This window comes from Bison bison, unplaced genomic scaffold, assembly GCF_000754665.1.
Source record: "Bison bison bison isolate TAMUID 2011002044 unplaced genomic scaffold, Bison_UMD1.0 scf7180017864167, whole genome shotgun sequence".
Lineage (NCBI taxonomy): Eukaryota > Metazoa > Chordata > Mammalia > Artiodactyla > Bovidae > Bison > Bison bison.
The window spans coordinates 7262728-7271805 of NW_011494739.1; the positions used below are offsets into that span (position 1 = coordinate 7262728).

General features: G+C 49.0%; 1 protein-coding gene across 1 annotated transcript in view; it reads left to right on the forward strand.

Annotated features, from left to right (window-relative positions):
- The window catches only part of CDH4 (cadherin 4, type 1, R-cadherin (retinal)), a 621238-nt gene that overhangs the window by 517916 nt on the left and 94244 nt on the right, over positions 1–9078 (forward strand). The window lies entirely within an intron of this gene.

The window sequence follows — 9078 nt, forward strand, 5'->3', positions numbered from 1 at the left end:
GATAAGAGTGAAAAAGATGTCTGCAGACATTCATAGCAAACCCTGTCTAGCACAGCTGAGTTTATGCACAAGGGGACTTTTGGAAAGCAGGGGACCCTTGTCACCAGGGGAACCAACCCTGAGACCAGAGGGCTGGTACCTGTACTTCTGCCACCCCTACCTCCAGGATGGAAAGGGAGCTGGAGGTTGAACCAATGGCCATGATTTAATCAATCATGCTGATGTGATGAAGCAAGCCTCCATAAAAACCAAAAAGGACGGGGTTCAGAGAGCCTCGGGGGGTGAGCACATGGAGATCTGGGGTGCCCCTTCCCCGCCTCACCCCACACCCCTCTTCCATCTGATTGTTCCCAAGTCACAGCCTTTACAATAAACTGACAAGCCAGTGAGTGCACATTTCTGAATTCTGTGAGCTGCTCTAGCACGTTAATCCAACTTGAACCTGAAGAGGAATTGTTGGAATCTCAGATTTACAGCCAGCCAGTTAGAAGCACTGCTGGAATATTCTGCTGCCCTGGCTCCCAGTCTCCCAGGTTAATGCTATTATCATCTGACACATGGAAATTCCCTCCTCTGTCTCACAGGCTGCACATAGGCTTGTGAAAGGCTCTTCCATGGGCAGAGCCTTATCCTGCGAGGGTCCCCAGGATCTGCTGGGTCCGTTGGTCCTGCCGTGTCTGTCCTCTGCTGGATGATGGAGGAAAACACATGGGTGTGCTTTCCTCCTGACCCCCTCCAGGGTCCCAGGGACAGAGAAGTTGTGGCTGGTGATGGCAGGGGGAAGGCTGGCTTCCCCTCACTGGCAGGGGCTCACCACCCCACCAGCCCACGGGCATGTTGATGGGGATATGTCTTCTCACAAGCCACAGTGATGTCTACATGCTCCAATGGGGGAAAACACGCCCCCTCCCAAGTTAACACAAAGCTTGCGCATTGGGCAGGCAAGCAGCAGCAGGCAGAGGCTCTCAGGTCCTTGTAGATGCAAGCTCCAATGACTGGCCTTGCTGGTGAGCAGGCGAGGTGTCCAGCGTCAGGTGAGCAGAGCTGCACATTCCACATGCCGGAAGCCAGCAGTCACAATTCAGAGTCACTAGGGGGCAAGCTCTCCTGTTTTCTAGTCTGAAGCGTTGCTGTGGTTTGGAGAGTGTGTCCTCTGCTCCTCAGACGTCCAATGTGTCTGCAGCCCTTGGAGGGAGGCTACCTCCAAGTCGATCTCTGCTCTGACGCAGACTGCAGGAAGAGAGGGTGGCTTAGGGTGGGCTGATGCTATGACAAGCTTTCCCACAATTTCAGAAATGTAACTCAATACATGCTTATTTCTTGCTCCTGGAACGGTCACTTGAGGATGGTCACTCAGGGCTCCAGAGCGAGGGGCACAGGATGGTTGGGCCTGGATATGGCAAACACCAATTGGGCCAGAATCCCATTGGCCAAATTGCAGAGGAACCAGGGTACACAGCCCAGCTCTGCCCCAGGAGGAGGGCTATGTGTGGGGAAGCACTGGGCGCTGACCCAGCAGGTTTCCCTGAGATGACAATGGTGCATGTCCTTTCCTCTCTAAGGGTCCCTCTGCTCCAAGGAGAGGGTGGCGGAGGTGAGCGATCGAACCTGACTTACTGCCCTTCTCTGAGCTGGTCTATCTTTACCCTGCTGTCCTGCTGTTTGTCCTCCATACTTAGTATGCTCCGACATCATGCTCATTATTTAAGGACAGGCCTCCTGAAGGCCAGGCCTGCCTGCATCTCTAGTGCTGTGAACAGTAGACACTGCCTGTGTTGAATGAATGTGTGAGTGAGCAATTGGAGCCACGCCAGTGGTGAACACTGTCCTGGGTGCCCATGGTGGTCGAGACACAGGGCATCTGGGGGATCTTGGCACTGTTGTCCTGGCTCCTCCGGGGTCAGACTGCTTCCACCAGAGTCAGGCATCCAAGTTGAGCTGATCCTTTTGGGGAGATGAATCTTCAGCAGATGGAAAATAGAGTCTCCATTATGGTTTCTGTACAGTATTTGTGTTTTCCCAATGGATTCCAAAAGGCTTTCCTGGTGGCTCAGATGGTAAAGAATCCACCTGCAGTGCAGGAGACTCAGGTTCAATCTCTGGATCGGGAAGATCCCCTCTAGAAAGAAATGGCAATCCACTCCAGTATTCTTGCCTAGGAAATCCCATGGACAGAGGAGTCTGGCAGGCTACAGTCCATGGGGTCTCAAAGAGTCAGACACGACTGAGTGACTAACACACACACAATGGATTTCAAGTCATTACATGAGAACTCAGCCCAGAAACTCATGCATACAAATGTACACACACACAGGTGTGCATACACCCGTTCCCACTTCACACGCAGACCCACACTCTCACGTGCTCACTGTCTGCCTCTTCCTGCCCTCTCTCCCTCTCTCCTCCCCCCTTTCCTCCTTAAACTCTTAAGTAGCGCAGACAAGGGTTTGGGGTTCTTTTCTGACACATTTCTGTCTACAGGAAATCGATGAGTTTCCTGTCAGTGTTTTTTTGGGGGGGAGAGGTGCTCCTGAAAGAAGCCCCCAATCACAGTGAGCGTGAATACAGCTTGATGGGAGCGGGAAGCCGGGTGCGGACCATGGAGGTGCAGCTGGGATCAGCTGCAATTCTGTGCTCATTAAGGCATTTCATTCTGATAAAATATGTTAAATGAAAAAGTGGGAGGGAGAGGAGCAGGCAGAATGTTCTTCCCAAAAAACCTCCGTTAATTACAGGCTTTTTCCTTGGAAAGGATATCATGTTTCTTCACAAGCCTTCCTTCTGCTGGGCGGGGAGAAGAGATAATAGGTAGGCAGAGGGGAATCCTGGGCCAGGAGAGGGTTGCTGTGGCTGGCGGGGCTGCCGGGAGCTGTGATGGCCGTGGCGAGGGGTGGAACAACTCAGGGGCTGTGCCCACCCAAATTAAACCACGAGCTAAATTAAGTGGTGAGTGAGGAGATGCAGCCACTTCATGGAGATCCCACTCGGAAGATCCAGGCTGTGCTTCCTCTCAGAAGGAAGGAGGAAGCAGTTCACAGCCATTAAGCCAACCCCCTAGGAAGCTGCACAGAGGCTCTTCATTATCCAGGATCATGGAAAATGCAGGAGGGGGCCCCCTGGCAAAGGGTAACAGGCGACCTTCCTGCTCCTGAATTCCAGCTCTGTCTGGGCTCCGGATGGAACGGTTTGGGGCCACCTATGGGTGCCAGGCACTGTGCAGGCTAGAGAGTCAGAAAAGAGAAAATACACAGCCCTTTTGTGGCCTCAAGAAGCAGCAGGCATCCATTTCCCACTTGTCATCCGGAGTTTGGTCCCTTTACTACCTCAGTTAGGATGCCTTCACATGTAGATTAGAGGAGGGTTTTGAAAAGACACTCACTTTTCTAGCGTGTATGTTAGGTTTGACTTCTGGCAAGATTCAGAATGAGGGTAAAATCAAACTTTTAGAAAGAGGACACATTCTTAGCTGAGTCTAATAAAAATTCAGAACTGGTTAACTTGAGAGGTTGTCCAGGGCAACCGTAGGAGTCGGCTCAAGATGACGAGGAGGCAGGCAATGCTCTTGGGAGACAAGTTCTTTAATTTTGGAAGTTGGCATTTTAATAGACAACGAGTCATCCAAACCCATCCTCAGAGCCCTTGCCTGAGAGCCGGCCTGGAGAGGAAGCTCTGAATAGAAGGCTCCAGAAGGAAGTCCTTACGTAATTGCTCTGTGTGGAAGATGGCCACGTGGAAAAGATGAGCCAGAGACTCACCTAGAGTAGGGAGAGCAAGAACTGGGCTGCAGGTGGCTTGGGAAATGTCATAAAAACCAGCCCCTTGACATCAGATAACCCAAATGAGCTTCAGCCAACTGAAGTCAAAGGTTTTCTCACATGTTCTTGACAGTTCAGTTCCCATTTTGTGCATGTGGACCACACAGCCTCAGGTCCACCCACAAATGTTTACAGACCTTTGTATAAACAGAGGATGACCTGGGATTGGGGAACAAGGGCTCAGGAGCTAGTTGTGGGATGAAAAGTGCCCTGGTCTTGGGTCTGCATCATGAGATGTGTGACAGGGAAATGGAAGATAACCCCAGATCTGCCCAGGATAGACTCTCCATAAATGTTCATCAGATGTATGAATACATGTGTTATCCTATACATGTATGCATTCTGTGTTATCCTACAAAATATTTGCTGGGTGGTCTAGCAATGTAATTGTCACTGAGCCTACCTCAGAACCTGGTACTCTGAAGGCATCCATCCCTTCATGAATGATGGATGTGGTATTATGCACCTTCTTGTGGAAGCCAGGTTAGCTCTCAAAGCACAGTGTGCATGTCTTGTCCCCCTCCCATCATTTCCCTGTTGTCACCAGGAGAAAACCTAACCCCCAAGCACATCCTATGGGACCCCATGATCTGACTGTGCCCAAACTCCCACCATGCTGGGCCACGCGCAGCTTCCATTTCTGATCACATCCTTCGTTTCCTGGAGTCCTGTGTTTTCCCTGTGTTTTAGCCACCCCAACCTGCCTACTTCCTCTGTTCTCTGAGAATGCTCCACATCTCAGGTTTAACACAGGCCCTCCCCCATTGTCTGCGTATGTGGCAGAGTTTTTGACACTGTTTTTTTTTCGGTAATTATCAGTCTGTCTCCCCAGTAAACACAGAGGTCCTTGAGAGATAGTTCACCTGTCAAACACAGCAATGGGGACAGAACAGATGTCATTAAGTTTTACTGAGTGAATGAATGATTCAACTATTGTGCACAGATCTAGTAGTCCGCTTTTCATGATCATTATGGAGATTGTTGGGTTAGATAAACAATACTTGGAAATAATGAAACTGGAAGTTCTGTTTCTGGAGTGCAGGAGTAGTGTATATCAGATGAATACTCCTCAAATAACAGTTGTAAACTTTGGGGAAATGTTTTTGCTAAAAACTATTTGAAGTTGCTTGAGAATGATCAATAGTAGGCAGAAACTGCTGGGGACTCCACCCTTGAAAAGAAAACAGAACTGAGTGTGACCTGTGTTTGTGTGTCTTTAAGAGCACCCCCAATCTGTCCTTGCATCAAAATGTAGCTAGAGCTCACCCAGAAAACCAGTCTTTCTGGCCAGAGGAGTTGGAAGATGGGATTTAGAACTGACAAAGCAGCTGGAATGTGAGGGGATAAATCCTGTAAAATATGTAGCCAGAGGTGGAGACTCCCAGAAATACTCAAATTCTGTCCAGTTCCTCAGCTGCCCCTTGAAATGTACATGCACACAGAAGATTCCAGAGAATCCAGAGAAAAGCAACAGCTAGATGATTGAAAGAATCAAGAAGAGACTCACCAGGCAAGGTAAACAGATTTAAATTTCAGTCCAGCCAAGTCAACACCCTTTAGAAAAAGACAGCAGAGCCAGCTTCTCTACAGTGTATCATCTACAATGATTACAATGACCAGAATACAAACAAAAAGTACTAGACATGCCAATAAAGGAAAACGTGACCGAAAATTAGGCAAAAACTGCTCATAGAATCTAACCCAGATATTGGAATTAGCAACAGGGCCTTTAAAATATCTCTCACAAATATACTTCAAGGACTTAAAGGAAAATATGGTCAGAATGAATGAACACATTGAGAATCACAACAGAAAAATGGAAACTCCAAAACTACAACCAAATGGAAATGGTAAAACTGGAGAGCGTGGTGTCTCTAATGAAAAACTTACTGGATGGGCTTACAAAGTAGATTGTAGAGGGCAGAAGAAAGGTCAGTGCATCAATCAGTAAAAATTATTCAACCTGAAGAATGGCAGGAGAGAGAGGATTGAAATGCACAGAGTTTTGATAGGATAAGATCAAGTGGCCTAATGTGTGTAACTGGAATCCCAAAGAAAGAGGAGAGAGGTGATAAGATAAGAAAAATGCCTGAAATTTCCCCAAATTTGGTAGAGAGACAAACTTACAGATCTGATAAGTTCAGTGAATCTTGAGTAGGATAAAAACAAACAAAGCCATACCTTAATTATTGTCAAACTGCTGACATTCTAAAACTAGAGAGAAAAATTGTTGAAAAAGAGGAAGAATGAAGCACAACAAGGACCACAATGAGAGCAAGGGCTGGATTCTCTGTAGGAGTGATGGAGGTCTCTGGGCAATGATGTTTTCAAATTGCTCAATGAAAATAAACTGTCAACCAAGAATCCTATATCCAGAAAAAACATATCCCTCAAAATTAAAGGTTAAATAAAGGCCTTTCTGATAAACAAACTTAAGGAACTCCTTACCAGCGAGCCCACATTAAGCAGTAAATGATGTCCTTTAGGCTGAAAAGAAATGACACCTGTTGGAAATTGAGATCTACAGGAAGATATGGAGAACACAGGAAAAATAAATGTGTGGGTTGACATAAAAGACTATTTTTCCTCTTACTTAAACAGGCAGCTGACTATTTAAAGCAAACATATAGCAGTATATTGTGGGTTTATAATTTCTATAGTTATAACAAATATGACAACAACAGGACCTGCTAGAAAGACAACTAATGTGGCCCGAGCTCTAGACTCAGCCTTGCTTGTCAGGGTGATTGTCTGACGCACACAGCAGTGTAACTGGAACTTGCCCCTGTGGCTATGCAACTTCTACAGGTGCACAAGACCCACCTCCGAGTGCACAGGACCCTCTGCCAGGTGGATGTTGCCCTCCGAAAGCTCACTGTACCTCCCTTTCAAGGAGTCACCTGGGAGCAGGTTCTGGGCAGAGGTGGCTGCTTTCTAAGAGGCAGAGCCTTCAGATGCTCCAATTCCTAACCTCTGTAGTGGGTCTCTCTGGCCTATTCATCAAAGCCAGAAATGCGTACGGGTGAGTGAAGAGGAAGTAGATTTTCTCAGCCTCTGGGAAGAAACAGAGCAGGGTTGCTCCGGGATTTTGCTCGTGTCTGAATTTTCTTTGCAAGTAGATCTGAAGAGATTGCAGAAGTGTCACCTCTGCCTCCACCACATTTTCCACTGTTTCAAGGGTCGCTGAAATGGAAGGAGCTGGAGCAGAAGGAGCTGGAATTAAAGGAGTTGAAATGATTGAAGAAGAGAATCCACTGGGCATCTGCTTGTCCACACCAGGAGACGCACCTCCACCCTCCACGAGAACGTGTTCAAGTATTGGGAGTAACAGTTTCAGAGAAATAGCAGGACTCCTTTCCTGGTGAGGCGGGGCAGCAAGAGTGCCCAGCACCTGCAATGCGGGGTCCATCGTCTGCCCAGCCCTGGTGGGGAGGGTCAGCACTGTCAGCCCCCAAGTCAGTTCTGAAAGCACAGCCCCCACCAAGCGTGCCTTCGGGGCTCTTTTGAGGCAGCCTCCAGGCCTCCCTGTAATTACTTGAGGGGAGCATGCATTACCCTCACAAAAGCCAGAGGGACCTGAAGAAAGCGTCGTTGAATGCCTCTGCACCGTGGGTTCTGTGATTTAATCAATCGTGCAGAAGACACGTGCAAGTCCCTTTGTGTTTACGGCTCCCTCATCTGAGTAGAGAATGATCCCTTTCTTGAATTGCTTTAATGGCTATATTTATGCAGCTGAAAGTTCCTTAAGAAATGAAAGTAAAATCAAATTTCTGTAAATGCTCAGATAATTTATTGGAGAATATTCAATTAGAATATATTAATATTTTAGGTTTCCACCATTAATTTAATATTCAGAAATGTAATTTAGTCGTCGAATCTCTGGATCACCCTGGGTGGATGGGGTTTAGGACGTGGACTCTGAGCACCTGCTGAGAATGGTCAGCTCCCAGGGCCTTCCTCTCCCCGACCGTTTCCCACAAGCCAGGGTTCTGCCGCAGCCCCCAGGCCTCGTGTCCACAGACCAGATGTCCACAAGTATGGACACGACCTACATGTATGGTTAGGGCTCACTGTGGACACCAAGGAAGAGCACAGGTGGGGCTCATCAGAGCTCAGAAGACTCCAGAACTTGGGGAGCAGTGGCCAGTAATTGAGGGAAGAGGTGGCTATGTGGGTGAAGCCTGCTTCTCCCCACACACACACTCTCCCCCCACCAATCCTTGTGGGCAGGACTAGTTAATTGTTCTTTTACTCCTAAGTCACCTCCAGGACTATGTGGACATTACCAGGGAAACTGACTTCTGACCCTCATTCCTACACTGATGAGTGGGGTCAGGGGGGCTGCTGCAGGGTGGGTGGCCTGCAGATAAGCTTGAGCATGTAGAGACTTGAGGGTACCTCGGGGAAGGGCTGTCAGCCGTCCTTTCCTGGAATGGGTGCCCTTCATTCTGCGGTGTGGCCTCCTTTTTTGTATGAAATGATGACAGGTCACAGTGAAGGTTAAGCCTGGACATGTACACTGAGCATCCCCTCTGCTGTTCCGGGCACAGAGGACACTCAAAGCACGATGAGGAAGAGCCCAGTCACCCAGAGTCTACTGTTCAGGGACAGGGAGAAGCAAACTTCATACATGATTATGTATTGGGAACCAGGAGATGTGGGGTGCGAGGGTGTTCCCATCAAACAAGGCAGCCCAGAGAGCCTTCCCTGGTATGAGCGCGAATACAGGGGCAGATGAACCAGGGTGATACCAAGGGGAAGAGCATTCTAGACAGAGGGAACATCAAGTATAAAAGCTCAGTCTTGAAGGAAGAGCCAGGAGGTCAGAGTGGCTGTATGGGGATGGGCAGAGAGAGGGTGAGGGTGATGAGGCAGGGAGTGCCAGGGCCAGGTCACAAGGGGCTTGCCCATCAGGATGACCCAATACGGTGCTAATGATCCCCGGGGAATAAGGGGCTCCCTTTAGTCACTCTGTCCATCCATGGCCAGGGGGCCCTGGAGCTTCTGACCCTCAGTGTGCACGTGGTGGGAGCAGCAGTTGCAGGGCGACCACCAGAAGGACACATGACCCCGGGGTGGTCACGGACGGGGGTCCCTGCAGGCACTGAGGAGGGAGGACGCACCGTGCAGTCTTTGTTTTCTGAGATGCCTCCAAGCTCAGGAGGGAGCAGATGGCAGAGGACACCACTGCTGATGTCCAGGGGTCGTCCAGGTGTCCCCTGGAGCCTAGGGGGAGAAGCCCACAGGCCCCTGCCATCCTGGG